The following is a 13,933-nucleotide window of genomic DNA, read 5'->3' as shown; positions in this document are numbered from 1 at the left end:
GAAGATCTGTCCGGGGAGGAAGGTCTCACCCTGGACTGCATCGCTATTGATGATCGTAGGAGCCATCGAGCCTGATGGCGACGACACAGAGGAACTCTCAATGCAAGCACCGATGTCGGTGTCAAAACCGGCGGATCTCAGGTAGGGGGTCCCGAACTGTGCGTCTAGGCCAGATGGTAACAGGAGACAAGGGACACGAAGTTTTACCCAGGTTCGGGGCCTCTCGATGGAGGTAAAACCCTACGTCCAGCTTGATTAATATTGATGATATGGGTAGTACAAGAGTAGATCTACCACGAGATCGAGGAGGCTAAACCCTAGAAGCTAGTCTATGGTATGATTGTTGATGTGTATGTTGTCCTACGGACTAAAACCCTCCGGTTTATATAGACACCGGATAGGGTTAGGGTTACATAGAGTCGGTTACAATGGTAGGAGATCTAAATATCCGTATCGCCAAGCTTGCCTTCCACGCCAAGGAAAGTCCCTTCCGGATATGGGACGGTGTCTTCAATCTTGTGTCTTCATAGTCCAGGAGTCCGGCTGAAGGTATAGTCCCGCTATCCGAACACCCCCTAATGCAGGACTCCCTCAGAGAGGAACAAGGAAAAGTGGGCTGCACCCCTTGTCCAATTTGGACCAGAGGGGGGGGGCGCCTCCTTCCTTTTGGCCTCTCTCCTCTATTCCCGTATGGCCCAATAAGGCCCATATACTCCCCGGCGAATTCCCGTAACTCTCCGGTACTCTGAAAAATACACAAATCATTCAGAACCTTTCCGATGTCCGAATATAGTCGTCCAATATATCGATCTTTACGTCTTGACCATTTCGAGACTCCTCGTCATGTCCCCGATCTCATCCGGGACTCCGAACTCCTTCGGTACATCAAAACTCATAAACTCATAATATAACTGTCATCGAAACCTTAAGCGTGCGGACCCTATGGGTTCGAGAACTATGTAGACATGACCGAGACACGTCTCCGGTCAATAACCAATAGCGGAACCTAGATGCTCATATTGGCTCCCACATATTCTACGAAGATCTTTATCGGTCAGACCGCATAACAACATATGTTGTTCCCTTTATCATCGGTATGTTACGCTACAGGAATCGGCTACTTTGCCGTCTGCCACGGCGGACGGCAAAGGCCTGAACGGCGGACGGCAAAGGCCTTTGCCGTCAGCCACGGACGGCAAAAGGCTCCGGCAAAGTAGGCTTCGGTAAACAGCTACTTTGCCGTCTGCTACTGACGGCAAAGTCTTTGCCGTCTGCGGCGGACGGCAAAGAGAGCGCGGCGGACGGCAAAGAGAGCGGACGGCAATAATTGCGCTGTCAGTCCGTTAAGTGGCTAACGGAAGGCCTTTGCCGTCCGCCGCTGACGGCAAAATTTCTAGGGTCTTTGCCGTCCGCCGTGTGATGTCATCTACACGTCACTACATGGCAGGTTCTTTGCCGTCCGCCACTGACGGCAAAGTCTTTGCCGTCTGCCACTATAGGCAAACTGACCAAATGGGTCAGCTCCCAGGAAGCACAGCTGGATGCCACGTGGCTTCTTTGCCGTCCGCGGCAGACGACAAAGAGCCCGTTGCCGTCAGTGGCAGACGGCAAAGAGCCTGCATTGCCTCTGTTTTTTCATATACCCAACCATTTTCACAGCAAATAGATGATACATATATATTTTTCACATGGCAAGTTCACAGCAAACATATGAGATATCCAACACATATAATTTCATCATACATGCATAGTTCCATCAACCATACATAGCAAGTTCGACATACATGCATCCAACCATACATATTACAATAGTGTCATCCTACCATACATGCATAGTTCATAGATACAAAGGAAACATAGTTCATCCAAACAAGCACTCCATCTATGCAAGCTTCCGTGAAGTGAATGAATTCTGCAAAATGGGAAATAAGAAAGTTAGAAGAAGAAGATTAGAAGAAGAAGAAGAAGATTAGAAGAAGAAGAAGAAAATGAAGAAGAAGAAGAATATATGACATTTATGAGCTAATTTAGGTGAAATTGATCATTTGTGAGCTAACTTAGGTGAAATGGATCGTTTATGAGCTAACCTAGGTGCAATGGATCGCTTATGAGCAAACTTAGGTAAAATGCATCATTTTAGAGGTAACCTAGGTAAGATGGATCATTTTGGAGCTAACCTAGGTAAAATGGGTCATTTTAGAGCTAACTTGGGTAGAATGGATCATTTATGAGCTAAGTAAGGTTAAATGGGTCATTTTAGAGCTAACGTAGGTAAAATGGATCGTTTATGAGCTAAGTAAGGTAAAATGGATCATTTTAGAACTAACTTAGGAAAAATGGATCGTTTATGAGCTAACTAAGCTAATTATGCCATTTTTGACATAAGTAAGCTAAGTACATGTCATTATTGAGCAAACCTAGTTAACTAAGCATATTAGAGCTAACTTTGGTCATTTTGGAGGAAACAAAGCTAAGTACAGATCGTTTTAGAGCTAACTTAGGTAAAATGGATGGTTTTGGAGGTCAGTAAGCTTATTAAGTCATTTTGGAGGTGAAGAAGCTAAGTCTAGGTCATTATGGTAAGCATTGGAGGAAATAAAGCTAAGTCTAGGTCTTTATGCATGTGTTAAGCAAAACACTAGATAAACTTACCAAGATGTAGGAGGTGTAGGAGCGGGGTGGCTCGTGTCAGTAGCTGGAGAAGGATCGTGCGATGCTTGTCTGGAGTTACGCTGCACCAAAGATCATTTCCAATGTGTTGTTAGCATGATGACACTCAAATGTTAAGACTAGCAAGTAATGTCCATTCAATAAAACTCACCGTGGTCCCAGGAGCAATCACCGGCATCGGCGGAGCGGTCTGACCTGTCTTCTCGCACACAGACTGCACATTTGGTTTTGACGACTTAGTCATACTAGTTAGTAATGAGACAAACACTACATGAATGTTTTGGCTAATCTGCAGAAGAAACTTACCACAAGGAGCTCGTACATGGCCCTTGCCTGCATGTCATTCCGTGCCCTCTCCTCCTCCATCATCTTTGTCGTCCTCTCCTCCAACTCCCGCTGCCTCTCCGCCGCCTCCGCCAGAAGTTTCTCCGTTCTATCTCTCTCACTCTGTATAGCAGCCTGCAACACCACTCACATGACCATTTGTAATCATTGATGGAAGCGCACAGAATGTAATGGAGAAAGATAACTGAGTACGTATCACTAACCTTGATGGCGAGTTGCACTAGCCGTTCACGAGGCCTTATCTCAGGAGCGGAGCTCGACTGGCGCGCCTTGATCTCTGGGAGAGTGCTAGGACAACGGATAAGTCCATCTCCAATGGCTATGGAGCCATGGGACCTCCCGCCACTAGATATCATCAACAACTCTGGATCAATGGGACCCTGGCTCGGGTTAAAGTCCTCCCCTTTCCTCGCCTTCCCCTCATCTCTATATCTCACGAGCTTGTTGTGGGAGGAGATGTTGGTGAAGTTGTTTGCATCATCGAGGTCAGACTGAGAGAAAGCCTTGACTTTCTTGAAAGAGGCAGTGTGGGCCATGGCATACAGGTCGTACACCTCTGGCACCTTATCCGCCTTATTATAGCGTGCCTGAAAGAAAGAAACAATGAAAATTAGTAATTAAAGGGCTCAAGCTAGCATGATGAATGAATTGCATGAATCATGAAGCAAACCACATACCCAGTTGCGCCCGAACTGATATAAGTTGGAGCTGCCTTGATGGTGTGGCACACCTTCCATTTGGGCACGTTTGTCCTTGGCCTTGTTGTGGAGGGCTAGCCATTGTGGAGAGCACCACTCATCGACCAACACCTCCCAACAATCCATCTGATCCGCACACCATCTCGGAGGCGCCTAAGTTAGCAAATAGAAACTTGAGCGCTATGGCTAAGAATTACTAAATGAAGGAACTTAAGTAGAGAAGGCCTTAAGAATTACCTTCATGTACTGCTCCTTACTCAGGAACTTCTCGCGGCACGCCGGCTTGGTCTTATTGATACCACGCAAGGCGTAGTAGTCTCGAACAGCCTGCACCCGAGCCTCGTGCCATAAGTTCTGGAGTAGGCGCTTGCAGACGTTCTCGATAACATGTGCCGCGTCCTCCTCGTATCCCTCCTCACACCTGTAGAATGTCTGCAATCAAATGAGACAATATTGATTAGTACAATTAATAACTAGCTAGTTGAAGATTTTTAAATGTGCAAAGGAGAAATTACCCAAAACTTTCTGATCACCATGTCTGCCCTCGTGTCGCACACGACACCTTCGATAATCTCATCCGGCGGGGCCGGGGCAGCCACGTAGTGCTCCCAGCTCAATCCAAGCTCTGGAAGCCGACCCTCACCAGGCAACGTGACAAACCCCGGGAAGTTTTGCCGGCAAAGAACTCCAAGGACGGAGTTGGGCCGGCGGACACTATGATGGTGGTCCCAACCCCTGCAGCATGACAAGGCCAACGCATTAGTTATTTGAAAAAACGTGAATGCACAAGGTACAAAAATATTAAATGCACTTACGTACCTCTCCCCATCAGGGAAAATCAACCACCTTTGCTCGCGGATCACCGGCACGGACGGGAGCCATGTAGCACCACGCTGGTAGACGGTGCCCCCCTCCTCCTCAAGATCAGTCGGCTCCCCACCATCATCAGCATGGCCACTCGGCTCCTCGGGCTGATCCGGCCAGGTACCCCATCCGGACGTGTGCTCCTCCGGGGTCACGTGGGCCGAACTCTCGTGGGCCGAAGGCCAGTCGACCCGAGGCTCGTGGGCCCAAGACCCGTGGACCGGAGGCTCGTGGACCGGAGTCCGTGTAGCCTCCTCCTCGGACGAGTCCACCCTAGCAGTCACGTGCTCGGGTGAAACAGCCGGGGGTGGCGGCGAGGAAGGCGCCGTAGCCCTACCTCCTCTCCCACGACCACGTGCCCCACCTCCTCTCTTCCTACCTCGAGCTCGTCCCCTGCTGGGCACCGCGGTCGACGAAGAAGGGCCCGGCGGTGTGGCCATACTGTCCAGCAACGCTCGGCGGAGAGGTGCGTCTGGAATGGAAGACCTCAGACCACGCTCCCGACCAGCGCCCACCATCTTTCAACACCTGCCATGACAAACAGTAAACGAAATTAGTACAACATAAAAAAATACCGACATGAATAATAATATGTGTATCACTTAAGTGTATCATCATCAAGTACAACATAAAAAAATGTAATACCTGACACTACTAATAATCTCGATCAGTATCATCAGTAAATGCATAATCATCATCATCACTATAATCAATGACGGGCTCATAGGGTTCATTGGCATCAACATGTGCAAGGCCACCTTGACGTAATCGGTCAAGCATTGACAGGTCATCCGCAGCAGTAACCTCTTCTTGTTCCGGCTCTTCTTGTTCCTCCTCTGGGGTGATGTCGGATTCATTGTCGCTGTCTACTTCAATGTTTTGGGGTGAAGTATAGCGGTTCTTGAAACGCTTTTTGGAAAGACGTGTCTCTTGGAAGAATTCTCCTTCATATGTGTCTGGGTTAATGTGAGGTTCATAATCCTCTTCCTTTGGGGGAGAAAGTCTAGCACGTGGCGGCACTTCATAAACGACATCCCAACCTTTCAGATTTGGATTAGTTTGGCAGGCCCACGGTAGATAGAATACTTGGGTCGCCTGTTGAGCCATAATATAGACATCAGGAACATCTAAATGAGTGCTTTGGTTGATTTCAACTAGCCCTACATGTTCATGAGTCCTTCTAGTCTCCTTCGGCTGAAACCAATAACATTTGAAGACTACGACATTCGGTGGATTTTCACCATAGAACAGAAGTTCATAAATTGCTTCAACTCTCCCATAATACTCGGTACCTCCTTCGCCGATAGCAGATACACAACAATTTGTTGACTTTCGGTCGGCCATAGATAGCTCTTTGCCATAGGTACGAAAGCGATACCCGTTGATGTCGTACTTGTCAAATGAACGGACCTTATAGTCAAAACCATTAGCGACTTGTCTCAATTCGGCGTCCATAGACTCTGAATTAGCCTACAAGTTTAATATGAAAGGATTGTTGCATTATGCACAAATTAGCGAATGATATGAAATTGTCTAATAGAAATTACTGTTTGTTTGAACCAAGAGATGAAACCGGGATAGCCACCTCCTTGCTTTGCGAGAAGCTCATACTCTTCGACGAAATCCTTTTGGATCTCCGCACCATACGAGAATATGGTGACGTATCGACTGTATGACATATCCAAGAATAAGAGTAGTTCAAAGGAAATAGAAGTTGCGAAACAATGTACCGAGAACTTACTCAATGTACGGCCGCACTTCTATCAGGTTGTTGAAGATATACAACGAAATGGTCCGCCATTCTTCGTTATCCAAAGATACTGGATGTGAAACACTAGCTGGTGCGAGATTCCCTTTGAATAGGCTGAGGTTGGATCCACCCTTTTTAGGCTCGTCAGCATTGTACCGAGGCTTCGGATTATGCAAATGACGATTTTTGGCTTCGTAGTGCGCTGTTACGAAGTTTGCCGCCTCCTCTGTGATGAATGCCTCAGCCATCGATGCTTCAATTCTACGTTTATTTTTACATTTTTCTCGAAGCGTCTTCTGCATCCTCTCAGTTGGGTAGCACCAACGATTTTGCACGGGCCCCCCCAATCTTGCCTCGGTCGGGAGATGCAAAATCAAATGCTGCCTTGGATTAAAGAAGCCCGGTGGAAAGATCTTCTCTAACTTGCAGATCAACTCCGGCGCCAACTCTTCCATTTCTTCTAGCACGCCAGGCGATAGTTCTTTCGCACAAAGAACACGGAAGAAATAGCTGAGTTCTGCCAGTACTAGCCATTCATCCTCAGGGATGAAGCCACCGGCATTACCCGCTCAATCCATATGTGCCAATCATGACTCTTGAGACCAAATATCTTCAGTTTATCAAGATTCGCTCCCCTCTTTAGATTCGCTGCATACCCATCGGGGAACATCAACTGCTGTTGCACCCACAAGAGAATTTCCCTCATAGCTGGCCTTCCAAGATTGAACCATGCCTTTGGCTTCGTCCAGTTCTGCTTTCCTTTCGGTTCTTTCATGTTTTGTAACGGCCTATCACATAGCGCCTCCAGATCGACTCTAGCCTTAGTATTATCCTTTGACTTCCCATCTATGCCGAACAATGTACCAAAAAGTGCCTCGGCGATATTCTTCTCAGTGTGCATCACGTCGATGTTGTGTGGGCAAAGGAGGTCTTTGAAGTAAGGCAGATCCCATAAGCATGTTTTGTGAGTCCACGCATGCTTAGTATTATTACCCTTGAAGTACCCTGGACGTTGTGGATCTGGCTCGAGAGCGTTTAACTGATCCAGGGTCTGTTGGCTTGTCAATGCAGGTGGTGCAGAGTTTTTGACAACTCTACCCCTGATGAAGTTCTTCTTGTCTTTCCTGAACTTATGGCGAGGATCCAGGAACTGTCTATGCATGTCGAAGCAAGAAAACTTGCGACCGGCCTGAAGCCAACGAAACTCAAGAGCTCCCTTGCATGTGGGGCACGGGAACCTTCCATGCACACACCAGCCAACGAATAGCGCATACGCCGGCAAGTCATGCGTCGAGTACATGTACCAGACACGCATTATGAAGTTCCGTTTGCTAAAGGCGTCGTATGTCTTGAACCCATTATCCCAGGCTTCTTGCAATTCGTCCTTAAGCGGCTGCATGTACACATTCATATTTTTGCCCGGATAGTTGGGTCCTGGAATTATCAACGTCAGGAAAATGTTCTTTCTTTGCATAATCTGTCCGGGGGGGAGATTGAGTGGAAAGACAAATACGGGCCAACAACTGTATTGGGCTGCCGTCATACCAAACACACTGAACCCATCCGTGTTGATGCCGACTCGAGGATGCCTCGGATCTGCCGCTTTGTCAGCATGTAATTCATCAAACTTTTTCCACGCAACACCATCCGATGTGTGTACCATCATCAAATTCCCATCTGCATCTAGTTCGGTTCTTTTGCCTGTTTTGTGCCATGTCATCTGTCTGGCCGTCTCTTCGACCATGAAAAGACGTTGAAGTCTTGGTACGATTGGCATATACCGAAGAACAGTAACGGGGATTTTGGTCTGTGTCTTCTCACCCATACCGTTGTCTACCACAATATACCTGGTAGAGTTGCAAATGGGACAATAGTTCAAGTCCGCATAGTCAAGCCTAAATAAGGCACATCCTTTCTCACAGGCATGTATCTTCTCATAGGGCATCTTCAGTGCACGAAGGATTTTGTCCGACTGGTACAGGTTTGCAGGCATTACATGGCCTTTGGGTAGAAAGCGTCCAAATACTGTCATAATTGCGTCATAGCATTCTCTGCCCAAGTTGAACTGAGCCTTCAAAGCCATTACTTGTGAGATGGCATCCAACTGACAAAGCTCAGTGTGCTCGTGGAGCGGACGTTTCGAAGACTCCAACATTTCATTGAAGGCCTTTGCAGATTCCTCCATCTCCTCGTCCGAATCCCGAGCATCATCATAGCCTTGCACCATGTTTTCCATCCCGGTACCATGCTCGTCGGTGCGACGACGATCCACCTCAGCTCGGTCACGTTGGGCAGACTCACCATGAAATGTCCACACCGTATAATCGGGCGTAAAACCACTCTTCTGCAGGTGTTTGCCCATTTCAGCCTCTGTCTTCTTTTCCCAATTGCCGCACCGGAAACAGGGGCACCAGGTTTTCTTTTGGCCATTTGCAAATGCGGCTTGCACAAACCCCTTAGTTTTGGTGAACCATTCAGCGCTCCATTTGTTCTGACCAGTGTGACCGGTATACATCCAAGCACGGTCACTCATCTTGACTTTCAGAGCTACTGGACACACAACAATTATATATGTAATTCACCATGTATATATTCATCAGTTGATCTACTTTGTCAATTTTATTACGTCCATGCAACCTACACTTTAATAGGTAATGATAGGTCCTAATCCCACCCGTGTATGTGTAGATTGAGTTTATTTTCCCATGCTATGCTCCGGATCCGACGCAAAGTTTCGGCAGCACCTCCCCGCTGTTCTCCTGATACACGTCTCTGCAATAAACAGAGAGGATGTGTACCCGGAGAACAACAGGGGAGGCACTGACGAAATATATGCGTCGGATCCGGAGCAAAGCATATGGGAAAACGAACCCAATCTACACATACTCGGGCTGTCCATGGATAGCGTTGGACAATTCGAAAGAATCAAGGTTATATATATGCAAATGCATGCATATTTATAACTATGATGCTTTCGAACGGGAGACACATATTGGTTACGCATACTGATGATTCAAGACACATACATAGCTAGCTATCAAGTTTCATCGGAATAGATCAAATAATTAATGGGGGAGGAGGACTTGTCATTTGTGCTCACCCACGAACGAAGGGGCAGAGCTCGTCAAACGCACGGCGAGGTCGTCGAACACCAAACCTCGCAGCGATGAAACAACTACAGTGTCGGGGTGGCGTGTCGGGGTCGGGGTGTCGGAGGTCGGGGTCGGGGTGTCGGGGGTCGGGGTGTCGGGCCGGGGTGTCGGGGTGGCGTGTCGGGATCGGGGTCGGGGTGTCGGGGGTCGGGGTCGGGGTCGGGGTCGGGTTGTCGGGCCGGGGTGTCGGGGTGTCGGGGGTCGGGGTCGGGGTGTCGGGGGTCGGGGTGTCGGAGGTCGGGGTCGGGGTGTCGGGGGTCGGGGTGTCGGGCCGGGGTGTCGGGGTGGCGTGTCGGGATCGGGGTCGGGGTGTCGGGGGTCGGGGTCGGGGTCGGGGTCGGGTTGTCGGGCCGGGGTGTCGGGGTGTCGGGGGTCGGGGTCGGGGTGTCGGGGTGGCGCGTCGGGGTCTTCTTCTTCTTATTCTTTCTTCTTCTTTCTTTTTCGTCTTCTTTTCTTTCTTCTTCTCCCTCCTCCTCTTCCTCCTCCTCCTCTTCTTTCTTCTTCTTCTTCTTCTTCTTCTTCTTTCTTCTTCTCCTTTTTCCTCTTCTATATTGTTCTGTTTTTCAACTTTCTTCTTATTCTTCTTCCTTTTTTTCCTTTTTCCTCTTCTTCTACCTCTTCTTCTTTTTTTCAACTTTCTTCTTGTAATAATAATCTAAACCTAAATCTAGCACTAACCTAAACCACTAACCTAAATCTAGCACTAACCTAAACCTATCAATAACCTAATTAAACCTAAACAGCAAAGAAAAACAGTAGAAAAAAAAAAGCTCACCTTGGCTCCTCTCGATGGAGGATGGAGGGGGCGGCACGGCCGCAGGGGCGGCGGCGAGCCTGGATCCTAGGCGGCGGCGAGCTCCGGGGCGCGAGGCAGACAGGACGACGAGCTCCGGGGCGCAGGGGCGGCGAGCTCTGGGGAGCAGGGGCGGCGAGCTCCGGGGCGCAGGGGCGGCGAGCTCCGGGGCGCAGGGACGGTGAGCTCCGAGGCGCAGGGGCGGCGAGCTCCGGGGCGCGATCCTGGCTCCGGCGCGGGCGACGGGACGCCGGGGCGGTGGCGGGTGATGGGGGCGACGGGGCGACGGGGCGAGGGGAGGTGGGGCAAGGGGGCGGCGGTGGGTGGCGGGGGAGGCGGGGCAAGGGGGCAGCGCGGTGGGTGGCGGGGGAGGCGGCGGGTGGCGGTGGTCGTCGGGGAGGAGAGGGAACAGAGAGAGATGGGCGGGGTGGGGCGCCGTTAGTAACCTAAACGTTTGCCGTCCGCCCCCTTTGCTGTCCGCTTACTTGCTCTTTGCCGTCTGCTAGCAGACGGCAAAGAGGGGGGCGTTAAGTTTTTTTTAACCAGCTCGTCAGTGGGTCTCCCCCTCCCTCTTTGCCGTCTGCTAGCCGACAGCAAAGAATCTTTGCCGTCCGCTAGCGGACGGCAAAGAACTGGCTGATGGCAAAGAAGCTGATTCCAGTAGTGTTACTTGCCCGAGATTCAATCGTCGGTATCTCAATACCTAGTTCAATCTCATTACCGGCAAGTCTCTTTACTCGTTCCGTAATACATCATCCCGCAACTAACTCATTAGTTGCAATGCTTGCAAGGCTTAAGTGATGTGCATTACCGAGAGGGCCCAGAGATACCTCTCCGACAATCGGAGTGACAAATCCTAATCTCGAAATACGCCAACTCAACAAGTACCTTCAGAGACACCTGTAGAGCACCTTTATAATCACCTAGTTACGTTGTGACGTTTGGTAGAACACAAAGTGTTCCTCTGGTAAACGGGAGTTGCATAATCTCATAGTCATAGGAACATGTATAAGTCATGAAGAAAGCAATAGCAACAAACTAAACGATCAAATGCTATGCTAACGGAATGGGTCAAGTCAATCACATCATTCTCCTAATGATGTGATCCTGTTAATCAAATGAAAACTCATGTCTATGGTTAGGAAACATAACCATCTTTGATCAACGAGCTAGTCAAGTAGAGTCATACTAGTGACACTTTGTTTGTCTATGTATTCACACATGTATTATGTTTCCGGTTAATACAATTCTAGCATGAATAATAAACATTTATCATGATACAAGGAAATAAATAATAACTTTATTATTGCCTCTAGGGCATATTTCCTTCACTAGAGAGATCAAGCTAAAATCAATATTATGCATGATGTCAATATGATGCTCAATAATAAAATCAACCATGATTTGGCCTTACGTAAGTTCTGAAAACTAACAAGCCAAAGCACGCCCAACCAAAACATAAGTTCACTTTGCAACTTTGGTGAATTGGTATATGCATAATATCCTCAATGGCATCAATTTGAAAAATTCCTTTGCAAGCACTTATCTCAATCTCTACTCAAACTAAGGACGCTGCTAGAATACCACACCGGCCATTCTTACATATATTCTTAGGGCGATAGATAAGTATCGGCCATTACCATGAGGTCCATGTAGAATTCATTCACCAAATCATGTATAGCTGAAATAAACATATGAAATAGAATCAAATATTTCGGCCCTTTGGATTAGCAAGAAAAAAAGGTAGCTAATAAATTGTATAGAGATTTGGTAATACCCTCTGATGATGCAGAAAATTATGTCGCTTCCATGGATCAAAATAAATCCAGGGAGGGTAATTTATCATACCTGATGATGAATTCCATGGCAAAGGCATCAATGGTATGTTTGAAAAACATGGATGATGTGCTAACCGAAGATTTTGATGGGGTGATGCAAACCTTCGGCTTAATTGTTTCTGGTTTCCATCCTTCTCTTTCTTCACTTTTATAACACTTGTTGGAATAGAAGGTTGCACATCATTTTTATTTTGACTGCTCCTTTTGGGAACCCATGCCATGTTCTTCTTTTTCAGCTCTTGTGCACTAAGTTTTTGTAATTCCTTCTTTCGCCAATACGATAAGCCGAGTGGGCACCCCGGCTGTGATTTTGTTTGAAGCAATGGCAATTCTTGTTTTACCTTGTGCACTGTCAACTTCTTTTCTTCAGATTTGGCACTTAGACTCTTGATAATTGGTTGCTTCGTCTCATTGCCTTTAGTAGCCAATGTCAACACGTTAATTGGCTCTTTTTCATTTGAGATCAAATCTGAAGTTGCAGTCTTACGACCATCTCTTTTAACACGGTACACTTGTTTGACCACCTCTTTCTTCTTCTTTGAGCTCCGGACCGATTCCTTATGATTGAAACGGCCTTTAACATATGATTGTTCAAATGTTGATCTTCTCGGAGATGCATAATATTTGTTAGATGGTCTAAAATAAGATGGAGAGTGTGCCCTTGTATCATACCTGTCCCATGATGGATATGGATCTACATGAGCATAGGGATGCATCCACGGCACTGGCACTGGCGGCCCAAAATAAGGATATGAATATGTTGCATTAAAATGATCACTTTGCCAATACCGATCCTCATATTTGCGCCTTGGAGGTGATCTTGGTTTCTTTGCATGATTTGGCCGATAAGCATTCTTCTCTCCACTCTTCTTTTGATATTTATCCAATAGTTCAGCGAAGGTGATTTTTGATCTCTTACACTTGCGCTTATTTCGGCCATTGTTTTCTTTTGGTTTGCTTTCATCGATCATTGGATTTCCTTGTTGCCCCCCAGTCCTTAGCGTCTTCATTGTAGTTTCGATGGAATTCTCACCCTCAAGTTCATGTTCATTGTGATCTTCAACCACTTCTTTACATGAAAGCTTGATCCCATCACCTGCAGTTTTTACGTTCTCTTTGAATGGATCGGCTTGAATTAGCCGATGCAAAAACTTTCTGCCATCGGGACCAATCGGAATAGACTGGTCATCTCTTGGTGTCTCAACAAATTTTCATCGTCCTTTATCAATGGCTGATTTAACTATTTGACGAAACATGTTACAATCCTCAAAACTATGCTTGAACGAATCATGCAACTTACAATACATTCGTCCTTGGATAGATGGCTTGACATGGTGATCAAGAATTCCAATGTAATTATTTTTCAACAACAAAGCAAAGATTTGATCGCACATGTTTGAATTGAAGGTATACTTTTTGTTTTCTAGCCGATCTTGTTGTGAGAACGGCTTTGGAGTTAACAAAACGAATGGTTCAGATTTGGCATCTTCCCATTCAGCTATGAATTCTCTTTCGCATACTTTTTCCGATGTCATTAAATAAGAAATTATACTAGCATCGGTTTTCCCAAAAGAATTAAACCTTGGCTTTAAATTTCTGAAATCAAAGTAGTTAGAACATACACGTCTCAATTGAGACCATGCATAAGCCAAGCATGAAGCAAGAAAAGCTACCCAATTAGATTTGAACTTTAAATAAAGCAACGGGAAAAGCTTTCGCTGCAGTAATAAGTCATTATCGGTCTCTTTGAATGGTACAATATATTAGCCGATATGCTTAGTAACAATTTTATTGCTAACAAGTAAATTGCCCTTCTACATTGA

This window comes from Triticum urartu, chromosome 3A (assembly GCF_056163025.1).
Source record: "Triticum urartu cultivar PI428250 chromosome 3A, HENAU_Tu73, whole genome shotgun sequence".
NCBI classification, from domain to species: domain Eukaryota; kingdom Viridiplantae; phylum Streptophyta; class Magnoliopsida; order Poales; family Poaceae; genus Triticum; species Triticum urartu.
This window is presented reverse-complemented; position numbering follows the sequence as displayed.